This window comes from Cnephaeus nilssonii, assembly GCF_951640355.1.
Source record: "Cnephaeus nilssonii genome assembly, chromosome: 3".
Taxonomy (NCBI): domain Eukaryota; kingdom Metazoa; phylum Chordata; class Mammalia; order Chiroptera; family Vespertilionidae; genus Cnephaeus; species Cnephaeus nilssonii.
Window position 1 is genome coordinate 2,641,997 of NC_137074.1, and position 13,626 is coordinate 2,655,622.

Consider the following 13,626-nt stretch of genomic DNA (forward strand, 5'->3'; position numbering starts at 1 on the left):
GGATGGTGCCTCCCACAGGTACCACCAGCCAGAGTGGAGGGTGGCAGGGACTGAAATGTGCAAGCAGCATTGTGCAGGATTCCCACTCCCTCACACTCGGGCGATGTGTGACAGCCGCAGGTGGGGCCTCTGACCGTGGCGTTGTACACGGCTGTGCGAGCCGTTAAGATCGGGAAGCCGGAGAGACCCTCCCGTGAGGGTGACCATGCTGGATCGCAGGCCCTGCAAACAGCCAGGAGGCTCAGGAGCCGGGCTCTCTGCCGGGAGGCTTGCTGGGGACGGCCAGCCTTTAATGCACATCCCCAAGTTCAAAGAGCTTCCCCCGGTTTTCGGCTTTGATCCTCGCATCAGCCAGATAAGGCGGCCTGTGAGCCTCGCGTTTACAGATGAGGAAACCAAGGCTTAGGGAGATGAAGGACCTTGATAAAGATCACACACTTAATAAGTGGCCGAGCCCAGGTTTGATCAAAGGCCGTCTGGCTTCAGAATTAATACAGTCCGACCGTAACCGTTCCTCACCGCCAACCGGGGACGTGACGAGGGCCCGAAGGGCCTCCTGAATCATAGGCGACGGCACTGTGCCCGGGAAGCCTCGGTGGCGGTGGGTTCGGTTACGGCCAAACAGAGCTGTCAGCACGCTCTTTCTAGAAAGGGCCAAAGAGCAACTCTTTGCGGCTCTGTGGGCCCCAGACCCTTCTGTTGCCTATTCTGTCATGGTTACCAGCCTTTCAAAATGTAAAAGCGCTATGAGCTCAAACAAGGCCCGGGCCCAGTTTGGCCCCCAGGCCATGGTGTAGGGTCCCTGGTAACTCATAGAGCTCGATACGCCGAGGATGACACGGGGGTAATCTCGCTGCCACAGGATGTGGTGAGCCGGACGGTCCCATTAGCAGCTGCGAAGCCGGGGGAATGACAGGACCGGAGGGTGAGCTGGGTGTTGTCCGTCCTCCACGGCCCTGTTTCCCTGAGCGGCCTCAGCGTGGAGTCAGCCCTCCCCGAGAGCCCGCCGCCGCCGCGGAGGGGGTGGGACCCTCCTCAGTCCCCATTCTGCTCCCGAGAGCGGCACCTGGTGATCCGCTGTGATGTGCCATCGTCCTCGACAGTATCCGCTAAAAATACAGTGGGTTTTATCGGCGTGGGAAGACTATTTCCAAGCCTCCCCTTTCTCAGAAGACATCAAGAACCACAGCCGAGAGTACTGGCGCCAAAATGGTTCGCAGATGGACACGACGGCCACGGAGGACGCCTGGGTCTTTGGCATCATCGTGCCGGAAATCGGCTCAGAAAGAACGAAGGCCAGGGTCGCTGAGGATCGCCAGCGAGAACTCCGTGTGGCCCAGGCGCAGCCTAAGCTTCCTGCTCCTCAAGACAACCCCACGAGGGAGGTAACGGTTTTGCCCCCACTTTTCAGGTGGGAAAGGGGCCCAAGAGCCACCTCATTCATCCGAGGCGTTTACTCAACCAGGAAGGGGTGGCTCAGGATTGAAGCCCAGGCAGACCAGCGAGCCAGCCCCGACGGTGGCCACTTCCCGGCACCCTCTTTCCCTGGTGGGAAAGCGGTTCGTCTTCCAGGGAAAACCTGCTACGTGATGAACAGGATTTAGCTCATGAATGAAGCGCATTAGGTTAAGCCAGTGGTCGGCAAACTGCGGCTCATGAGTCACATGCGGCTCGAAAGCCGTGGTTTGCTGCTCTGTTGACTAATGAGTTTGCCGACCACTGGGATAGGGGCTTAATCACAAGAAACAACAACAGCCTGTAATCATTGGAATCGAGAGTCTAGGTCAGTGGTCGGCAAACTCATTAGTCAACGGAGCGGCAAACCGTGGCTGGCAAGCCACATGTGACTCGCGAGCCGCAGTTTGCCGACCACTGCATCGATTCGAGCTCTTCAAGGCAAATGGGGGTTACCGGGTCCTAATCCTGTTTTTTCCAAATCTTCTGATCAGTCACTATGGCCCTGAGAACCACGCTTGCAATTTTATCGAATATGTGAGGGCTGTGCCCTGGACCGCAATGGAACCCGGGACCCTCGGTCCTTGGGCCGACGCTCTAACCACTGAGCGAGCCGGCTGGGGCGAGGCTTGTTAATGCTTACCGCGATCTTTTATGTCCAAGCCAGTCAGAGAAAGAGAAGGCTCACGTGACCTCACACAGATGCGGAATCTAATGACCAACGTAAACCGATGAGCAAAAATCCATCCAGAGGCATGGACGCCGCGGAACAGACTGTCAAACCTCAGAGGGAAGGCAGGGGAGGGGGGTGCGAAGGATCACCCCATGAACTTGTGTTCATGTACGCATCACCCATGCACACAGACAACAGGGTAGTGAAGGCCTGGGTGGGGGCGGGGGCGGGCTGGGAGAGGTCAGTGGGGGGAAAGGGGACATCTATAACACTTTCAACAATAAAGATATTTTTTTTAAAAATTTTTTTATTGAAGGAAGAAAAAAGAATTAAAGAGAAAAAAAAGAGATTTGTTTCTCAAATATCTCTGAGCCCCTGCCTCCGTGGGAAGCACAGACGTGAGGAAGCCGGCGGCACTGCATGCAGACCAGGCCCCAGGTCTCGGGGAGGTTTATCTCCAGACATCAGTCTCATTCTCCGAGTCCCCACACAGGACTAGAGAGCAGGCTCGTCTGCGTGACACAGGGGTCCGAGGGCACCGCTAGGGACTGCGACTTAGCAGGGATGGCACTGAGCAGTCCATGTGCCGGGGGGCCGAGGGGTCCCAGTGGGGGAGGCTTCACGAACACCTCCCTGGCTGTGGTGCTTGGGACACACGTATTTTTTCATCAGCAACAGGATGAAAACGTCCTTACGAGCAGATTAGCATTAAGAACAATCTGGCGTGATAATCACCATGTAACCTCACTCGGGGGAGGGGGGGGGGGTCAGCGCACCTCCCCCTCCGTCCATCCGTCCGTTGAGGGCCGGGATAACCATCTCCAGGTACCCTCAGATGCTCTAATCCGCTTTGAACTTTGGCTCGAGCTGTTTCCATGCACATCCTCCGTTTCCAGGGGGAGATACCGTCTGAGGCAGGGCCTACAAATCACTTTGTTTAAAGTTCCCGAAGAAGGAGGGGGGCAGAGCACCCAGCGCGGAGGCTGCTGCTAATCAGGACCAGCCGCGGAGCGCGGGGATCTGTCTGGGGCACCGCGGCCGGCGGCTCCGTGGCAGCTGCGCATTCCTTCCTGCCTGCGCCGTTTGAACTGGGTCCAGGGAGCAATCACGAAATCTCTGATCGCTGTTGGTTAAGTGGGAGGCGGGGGAGGGGCGCTGCTCGTTTTAAGCAAGAGAGGAAGATGAGTCTCGCGTTCCGTGAAAACCCTGGGGTTGATGAGATGATTTTCCGGAGGCCGGGTTGGCCGAACGCCTCTGGTCACTTTCGGAGTGTTCACTGACACTTTTTCGTTGCACACACACAAACACACACACACACACACACACACACATGTGCCCAACCTCTCCCTTCTCCCTTCCTTCCCAAGGGACGCTTGCTGTGGGGAGGAGGGGAAGTGTGAGACACCTGGTCTTACTCAAACAAGGCTGGGGATAGGTTCATTTCCCAGTTGAAAGCTTCATGGGGTGGAATACATTTAAATGTTTGCTAATAGACGAGGGACTACCAAAAAAAAAAAAAATTAGGTGGCTCCAGGAAAATTGCTCACAAGCAGAAAAAAATTCTGTTTCATGCGTGAGTTCGACAGACGCTGGGTGGTTAACGGAAGATGGCTAAGCAAACTTGCATGTGTATGCCAACCCTAGACTTTGGGGTGTGAAATACTTTGTAAACAATACCCTTTCTAAACAGCCACGGTGATATGCCTGTATATTTATGTATATAGGTGCATGCATACATACATAGATTAGGTAGATTAGCTCAGATTAGCTCAGACAGATTTACTGTTTTAAGGTATTTTTCTGGTCAAATTGCACTCGTGAAGTTCTGTTTCAACACAGCCTCATCTTCTCCCGGGAGGGTCTGGGGGTTCGGATGAATACTTTTGCCTGCAGTGGTAGCTGTAGGGTTCGGGCACAATCTTACAGCTCCCCTTTATTTTTGATGGAGCTAACACCCGTCGCCTACAAGGGAGACCCGGTTCTAGAAGGGCTTTCAGAATTAGACGGTCTTTTTGCTGGGACCCTAGACTCCCGGGGCCAAGTTTTTCAGAGACTGGTGCGAAAATGATCCTGGCTGATTCAGCAGCGAGTCATTGTCCCCGGCTGCCGAGGCCTAGCTCAGCTGGCCGAGGTCACAGGAAGTTCCGGGTCACTCACAGCTGTCCCAGGCCGTGCTGCCAGCATCACCGGAGATGTTTACAGTTCGGTTGATTGGGGAAAACCCAACAGCATTGCTGCCATATCCTGCATGCCAGGATAAACAGAGCAGACAGTCATGGACATGAGGGGACCTTTCATGGCATACTCCTAGAGTCCAACCCAATCACACCAGGCAGACGGTGATGAAGACAGACCTGGCTGGTAGCAAAGGCCAATTCACAAAAACCATTGGTTTCACCAAATATGAGAAATATGCGGAGCTGCTCTGACTGTGGGTGCCTGTTAGTTGAATCAATCTCTTAACTGAAATGCGTTGAGACTGCTCCTGTAGAGATGAGTAAGTATATACCTTGTCCAGGTCTAATCCAAAGGTTGTTCCATTTGCCTCCGATATTGAGGCTCATAAAACAGATACTTATGAAGGTCTCGTTTCTGGGGCAGCTAGTTGGATCGAAAGCTAACTTGGCTGTCTACACGCCACTCTTCCCTCCCTCCGCACCGCTCTTTGCTCACACAGCTCTCCTCCACTGGCGTGTCGGAAACGATCAGCTATTAGATTTATCCGCCCCCTTACCGCGAGGCCGGGAGCCCTGGCTGCCGACGGGCACTTACGGGGAAGGCATCTGGGGGACTTATGGGGAAGCCTCTCCTTCCTGATTACAAAGCAGCGCGGGGAGGACGGGGCCCTCTCCGCTGGCCAGATGTTGCTGTGTCTGTGAGTGCTCTCTGCAACAGCTGCATCCGCTCTGCAGCCCGAGGATGGCATGCAGGAAGACAGAAAGCGCCTCGGTCTTTGATGACATCAGTGAGCCACCAAACCGAACCTGGCCCCACCTCTATCATGAACATCTTACATGTGAATGTAGCACGCACCTGAAGCCAGCTTCCATGGAACAGACAGGATGCAGTAAAAAACGTTTGGTTCCTTTCACAATCCCCTGCACCCACAGATCCAAGGCACAGCTCCCCACGTTCACTAAGCACAGCAGCCCTCCAGGAACGAGCGCACCGGGACCGGCTACCAGGTACAGAGAGTGGGGACCCAGCTACCAGGCACAGAGAAGAGGGGCAGAGTCAGGATCAGCATGGTGATAAGGACACTCAGAAGGCTGTAGAAGGGAAACAACCCAGCACATGCTGGTTTAGTAGCAGGTCATACTTACCCCAAAGCCAGACTTTCCGAGTTTAAGGAGGGCCAACAAGACGAAAGAGATTCCTGCACTGGTTGGAGGATGGGCCCCAGATTCTACGTTTCCTTCTACTGGTAGCATTGCCTTGATGTTTAGAAACAGACAAACCACTGAGGAAATGCCAAAAAAATTAATCCCTTAATGAATTTAAAAATTCCCCAGGCTCCCTGATTTTTAAGGACGGCTGATCTATAGCTTGAGTTTACGGATAACAGACTTGAAAGACAAGAGGGTAAGCAGATCTGTCAACTTCTCTTGCTTGAGGGTCCGTCCATGGCAGTTAGACTTCTGAGCTCATGTAAATGGACAAGCATGTAGTACAGAAGCCGACTCCGGTTCAAATCCCAGACTGACCTTCAATAAATAGCTTTGTGAAATGGATCATTCAACCTTCTCAGCTTCAGTTTCTTCATTTTAAAAATGGGAAAAAAATAAAAATACTTGGCTCTCTAGAGGTGACGATTAAATAAAATGATGTCACTTAATATGTTGGACACATAACACATGCCAAACATTTTAGCGACAGTGATTATTTTTATTCCCTCTTACAACTGTGTAATACCCTACTTCCGAAGAAACTGACATAGTTCCTAACTCAGTCCCCATGTTCAACAGAAATCACAATGCCAACAGGAGAAAAATACCTGTCAGTTACTACATGCCTTACACTAATCGTTGCTCTTCTAGGATAAAATATTTTAAAAATATTTCAGAGAGTAATTTTAAGCAAGACACCTGGGTAGCATATGAAACTGTTTAGTTTTCTCACACGGGATCTGCCAAAGTGCTGATTTCTGCATAAAACATGAGGATTTTGAATTATGAATATTGAATAATAATTTTTAAGATGACGGACAGATTAAATATTTCCATGTTCTCACTGCTTCTGGGTATATCTGGTTTCATATCATCACTATTTTAATGGGCTACTTTGTGATTGAATGGTTTTAACATGTGTTCAATCCTAAATAATCACTCATTAATCTTACATGACAACCAGATTTTAATATTTATCAGTGTGCTATTGTTGACAACAGACATTATGCTATTTATAGTATCTGAATTTTTTTCCCAGAATAAAGTTACCTACACACCAAACAACTTGTCTCAAAACCATGAAAACTAGATGCAACCTTAGGCAAAACTTTTTGAAGTATATGCTTTTATCAAAACCAATCTTGGTAATTCATTTGAAAATAACTGACAGAGTTTGAGAAAGAAATCTTGTAATTAATTCTTTAAAAATGAATAGATTTCATTCATGTGATCTTGGCTATATCACGCTGGCTTCAATGTAAACATACACTGATCGTTGTTGAAAGTTTCGATGTAATTATTAAACCTGCTGCGGAGAGGATGAGATCTGCCATTGGCTCAATTCATGTGGCAATGAAGACAATAAAAAGGACTTTAATGATAAAACTGACTTTGGTCTGGCTGAGTGCTTTATTTTCTCTTTGAGCCTTGGCCACTTCTCGGCGGCACCTCGAGGGAACGCGGACCATGTTTCAGGGTGTGGGTGTCAGGGGTGAGATTGAGTACTCTCCCTCCCAGTGAGGTTTCCAAGCTACTGCCCAATGCCCTTTCATTGCTCCACTGAGGTTAATTTTTTTCACATGATCCTTTCCCATTTATTTTTGTCTCCTTTAAGCCAACCTAAAGCATCCATTGATGTCTGGCACCTAGGAAAAAGTGTGCTTCTTTACGCAGATTCTACTGACCCACCATTATCTTTAGTGACCTTGGAATTCTGACATCCTTCCTTTCTTCCTCACTTCCACTCCTCCAATAGCCTTCATCTCTATTCCCTTTCAGATGCTCTCTCAAACGTAAACCCTGGAATTTCCCCATCCTTGAATTCTTAAACACAAATGTTCTATCTTTAGTAAAAAATGTGACTCATTAGCTTTCATCACCCCTCCTCCTACGTGGCCTCATCTTTAGAGCTACCGTGTTGTTGGTTACCTCATGCTCTTTCAGAATTCGCCTCTTCTGACTCTTTTCCTTCGTTGGACCCTCTCGTTACTGTCACAGGACCCTTGATTTCCTCTCACCCTCTAGTTCCCCATAATGTCAACTCCATAACACTTCAGTGTTGGATCCATGCTCAAGACACTCTCTTGGCTCCTGGACCAAGGTGGTTGAGGACAGCTGGAGAAAAGGTATGATGTTCTGACTCAACTAGATTCTCAACCTCACCGGTCAACTCTTTTGCTTAGTGTCGGGCAACTAATTTTCCAATGTCCTCCAGTGTCTATTAAAAGCCTACATGATTCTCAGGGGATACTTCCCATAGGACGGTCAGCGAGGAATCTCAGGAGATGCCCTTTGCGTTAAGTTGGGGTGATGAAATCGGCCGTTCAGAGGGCTGGTGTCGGGAGGGTGGAATGTCCCAGAAATGGGAAAGAGGATGAGCTTGATGTACACGTGTGTGCAGGAAAGAGGCGCTAGAGCAGACCTGGGGCTGTTGTCCTGAGAAAGGCCCTCTTGCGAGGCGGGCTGTCGGCTGATGTCCAGAAACTTGAATTTCGGTCGAGTTCCCACCTGTAATGGAGAAGGAGGGTTCCCGGTGCCTGTTTGTGCACACAGCGTGACTGCTGCTGAAAGCCCACTTTCCTTTCGGGTCAGGAACTTGGTACACGCCGGGGAGAGTGCCCACGTGACCAGCCCCAGGGAAAAGCCTGGGTGCCGAGTGTCTGAGGAGCTTCCTGGGAGACCATACTCTCCACGTTGTCACGGCGCGATGTTGGAGGAATTAAGGAATTAAGGTACCGTGGGAGACTCCACCGGGAGCGGATGCTAGAAGCGTGTGCCCGGTTTCCTCTGGACGTGGCCGCATGTGTGTTTGTCCTTTGCTGATTTCCCACCTCCTTTCACTGCTGTCTGCTGCCGCCAGGAGTATGACTACGTGCTGAGTCCTGCCAGGCTTTCTGGTGAGTCATCAGAGCTGGGGGTGGACTTGGGGACGCCTGATGCAACACGCACACTGATCTCACAGAGCCCAGGCCATGGATCTGAAGGGAGAGGTTAGAATGAACAAAGGAGTTGGGTTGCAAGCTGAAGGCCGACAGGACCAAGGAGTGGGTGCGGGAAAGGCGGGCTACAAGATGAGGGCCGGTGAGACCCGTGCTGACGAGACCCGAGGCAGTTCATTCAGCTGCTTTAACTCTTCAGCATTGTTATGACGTCCTGGTCAGACCTATTTTCTCCGGGTAACCCCAAGATTGAGGCACTTACTTACATTCTTGGGTATTGATCTAAGCCTTTCCCTTCCCAAGATGATTTTTCCATATTTACAACCATCACAGTTCACAGACACAAGCGAACGGTCCCACCGCCCCTCAGGAATCCAGAGCCCCTCATTCAGGGAACATCTGTCGGGCGCCCTGGGGACTCCGAGGTGAGCAAGGCAAACCTCTCTCCTTCCCGAGGCAGACACATGCCGGAGGAGGGACAGGCGGGAGGGCTCTGCTCAGACCACAGCTCTGCATTGCAGACCCATCGGAGCAGCGTCTTGGCCACCCCGGCGCCATGTGCCGGCCACAGCCCCGCCCCGACAGGTGAGCCCGAGGCCGGGGAGGTGAGTCAGCACGTGGACACGCCGGGGATTCCTGAAATAGTGCTGAGTCACTGGTCACGGACACCCGGGCTCAGCCGCGAAGCAACTGGGGATCAACAAGCACAGAAAGTGAACTCATGGCGAGAGGATGGAAATACCCCGGGGACGCTTGTTGAGTCAGTCAAGAATGTGGAGAAGTGCAGCCGTCATGGATTCGAGGGGGAGGAAATGAGCAGAGAATGTTCCAGCCGCTGCTCTCCGAGGGAGCATTCCTGGCCGCTGTCATTCCTCCGCGTCCTCTTGGGAACCGGAGAAAGGAGGAAGAGAGAGACAGAAGGCCCTCACCACCACAGAGTCGGGACTGACATGCTCTGAGAACAGGACACAGCCATGCGCGATTTGGAACTGGCTTACACAGGCAAATGCGAACATGAAGGAGAGGGGGAGGGACAGAAAAGAAATCCATCGGAGACCCGGATGGGAGGTGAGATATGCCTGGGACGTGGTGATACACAGCCTAGACTCTTTAACACGATGGATACCTGTGTGTGAGCCGCTTCAAAATATTGAGTGTTGGCCAAGTTGACTTTAGAGCAGTGGTCGGCAAACTCATGAGTCAACAGAGCCAAATATCAACAGGACAACGATGGACATTTCTTTGGAGAGCCAAATTTTTTAAACTTAAACTTCTTCTAACGCCACTTCTTCAAAATAGACTCGCCCAGGCCGTGGTATTTTGCGGAAGAGCCACACTCAAGGGGCCAAAGAGCCGCATGTGGCTCTCGAGCCACAGTTTGCCAACCACTGCTTTACAGAAAAGTCAAAGTGACTGGTAATCTCTTAGTTAGTGAAACTTCCCACTAAATTCGAAGCTTCCCAAATTTGGCCATAAAGTGAATTTCTGAAAAGCATAAGCAGATCCTTCGCTGATTCCCAACACAGGGTCAGGAATGTGCTTTGTCTAGAAAGCAAGGTTCCCCCGTCTATGCATGTAAAACACATCGCTAAGAACACAGTAAACTAAAACATCCCTTCGAGGGGGGAAATCTCACTTCTAACAAAATGCCATTGTTCAAAATATTAACAATAACGGCGCACACCGATGAGTAATAAAAATGGAGAACATCGACGTGTAAGAGACACACCGATGGGTTGCGTCCTGCACGCACGCACCCCGGCCAGGGGCAGGAAGTCCATGCCCTTCGCTCATATTCTTTTCCCTTCTCAGTGAACGGCTCTCCTCTGCTCCAGGGACACCCGAGGGACTCCGAAGGGTGCCCTGGCCTTTGTCCCTCCAGCCTGCCGTCTGGTTCTGCCTGCCAGGCCTCCACGCCTCCCCCACTCCCCACTTGCCCTTCCATGGGTCTGGCCCTCCTGCAGCCATGAGATTATTGAAATGACCCCTCACAGCCCTTCCACAGCGATGCTTCCAGAACACTCTAACAGGGAAACATGAGCACACCTCCCCTTGCTTAGACTTCTTCAAGGTTCCTCCAGCAAAAGGATAAGCTCACCTTTTTTGCCAGCCAGAGAAGGCTACTCATTCATTCATTCATTCAGTTCAGCTGATACTTAGTGAGCACCCACTATGTGCCAGGCACCCATTCGGTGCTGGGTATACGGCAGTAAGCAAAGTGCATGCTCTCAAGGAACTTGCATTCCACCGAGGAGACAAAATAGGCGGTGTGTGTGGGTATGTATGTGTGTGTGTGTGTGTGTGACATACACACACGTGAGGGTATGTACCTCTAGGAGTGACTTGTGGAAAAGGTAGAGACGGGGCCTTGGAGAGAAACACAGCGGCAGGGCTCTGTGGAAGGCTGGGAGGAGGGGGAGGGGAGTATGTTTATTAGGATGACCAGGGACGCCTCATTAAGACCCTGTCATTTGACAAATACGTGCCTCTTCCCTCTCGGTGCCTCTCCCTGCCTCCTCTCTGCTCACATTTTATGTCCCACAACACTGGGCCCTTATTCGTCCCCAGACCCACAGTCCCTCTGACCTCTATGCCTGGGTCTGACTCGACTTCCCCTAGGGACGCTGTCCTGGCGTCTCCGTCGTGGCTCCCCCTGCCACCCTCCAGGCAGGTGGCAGCCCCTCCCTGGGGCCTTCAGCTCCACCTGGAGCAAACCTCCCAGAGGGACTGTCCCCTGTACCGTAACTGCTCCCTCTCCCTCTCTACGGGGACACGGCCACCCACAGATGTGCATACATGAGAGTTAATGTGTCTAACTTATGGATTCTGACTACCCTCGGCTCTGTGTTCCACATCACTTCTCAACAACCGAGTGAGGTGCTATCACTCCCGTTTCAGGAGGAGGAGTCTCACCCGCTCAGCCCTACGTACGAATGGAGCCGGACCCAACCCTCTGACCCCGTGGCCTCCTCCGTCCACGCCCACGGCTTCCTCCCGGGACTGAGCTACCTCAGGGCACAGTTCGTATCCTGGGACTTGCACCCTTGCACGCAGCACAGCAACTGGCACCGAGCAAGGGCTCAAGACATTGTTATTGAACGATGCAGTTTTTTCATCTCACCCTGGGGATGTTTTTTCCATTGATCTTTTCAGAGAGACTGGAAGGAAGGAGGGGGGCGGGGGGAGAGAAACATCGATGTGAGAGAGACACATGAATTGGTTGCCCCCCACTCCCTGTATGTACCCCAATGGGGGCTGGGGGAAGGGGGTGTTGAGTCTGCAACTGAGGCACATGCCTTGGCCGGGAATCCAACCCAATACCCTTCGGTCCGCGGGCCAACGCTCTGATCACTGAGGAAAACTGGCCAGAGTGAACAAGTGCGCTTCGATTGTAGTCATCCATTCCCTTCTCTCTCACGGGTGCCAGCACCTGTGCCAGCCCTTTGGGCATCTCCCCGAGGGCCTGACCTTCAATAACAATAGCAGCAACGTGTCACAGCATTGCCACGGGCCAAGAGCTGTTCTAAGCACTGATACCCACTTCCCCATGCTCGCAACAACCCAGTGAGGGAGGTGCCACTTTACCCACTTCACAGATAGAGACACCGAGGCCCCAAGCGGTGAGGTCACTTTCCGAAGCTCACAGGGCCGCTGGGTGACGGAGCTGAGAGGAGGGCCTGGTGGGAGCCTGTGCTCTCTCCCTGCATCGCCCTGTCCTCCTGGGGCCCAGGCGCAGGTCCGAGGCCCAGCGCGTGGCGTGAGGGCCTGGCCTCTGTTCTGGCTCTGAAAGGAGGTGTCGCTTGGACGGCACCTCTGTGTTGAGAGAGTGGAAAGCGGATCGCAAAGCCAGCTCTCCCGGGGACGGCGACATCGGGGGCCCTGTGCCGCATCCGTGATCCCCGGAGGCCGGGGTAACCCAAACCCGCAGGACATTCAGGAAGAGCAGTGGGTGACGTGGGAGGGACAAGACGAGGCTGCGCTGCTGGCTGCTCTAGAGCCAGGAGGCCGGCCAAGGCAGGGGGGGCGGACGCCGGCTGCGGCACAGGGCAGAGCGGGTCACAGAGGCACCCCGCCTTTCAATCGGAGGGTCAGGAACCCACAGACTCGCCCTGCGGCCAGGATGGGAACGCTAGGTCACCCCAGAATTCCTGGGTCTGGAGAGCGCGTCACTTTCCCAAAGTGGCTGCACTTGGGCTTGAGTGGAACCAGAAAGGAGGAGGAGGATTAAACGGGGTGCCGACCCCTCCCCCAGACCCCTACTCCCCACCTGGTGGAGGGGGCAGAGGCCTCGGTGGTTCTGTGCCTTAGCGCTGCTGGTCCTGCAAACCGCCCCTCTGACCACAGGGCCCCCAAGCCACGCAGGCACCCGCCTCCCGGGAACCCGGAGAAGCGCAGGGGCAGGGACTCGGCCTGCCGAGGGGCGGTGTGGGGTCTCCGGCAGCATTCCGCGGGGGCAGGTGGGGCAGCAGCTGAGGCGGGGAATTCTGAAACGCAGGCACTCGGCCGCCTCCACGTCAATGTCTGTGAGAGCAGAACCCACAGGAAAGCACCAGCAGCAAGCTGTGACTCACAGGCCCGCTCAGCGCTACGAATAAAGCCCTGGTCAGCGTTTCCCACGAGGTGCCTGGAGGAGCACCAGGCTCCGCGGTGGGGAGGGGGCGGGGGGAGGGAGGGCACTCCCTAAACACAGATGGCGTGCCCAGACAATCATCCCCCACTTCTGAGGTCGGAGACAACGTGTGTCCAAAGCGGGGTACCGGACATGCACACAGGGTCGCAGTGCATGCGGGACGCCGACGCCCCAACCCCTGGCGGGGCCACTCCGCAGGGACGGAGGAGGCTGAGCAGAAGCCTGGGGCTGGCTCATGGCGGGCGGTCCTCTCACAGAGCGCCGTGAGCGACGAGAACCGAGCCTCATGTTTAATAAATACATTTTCATTGACTTCAGAGAGGAAGGGAGAGGGAGAGAGAGACAGAAACATCCATGATGAGAGAGAGTCACTGACAGGCTGCCTCCCACATGCTTCACACAGGGATCGAGCTTGCACCCCGGGCCTGTGCCCTGACCAGGAGTTGAACCCTGACCTCCTGGTTCACGGGTGATGCTCAACCACAGAGCCGCGAGGCCGGCGGGGTATTCTCTCCAGAGCCTGTCGCTGGCTGAATGGGTGCC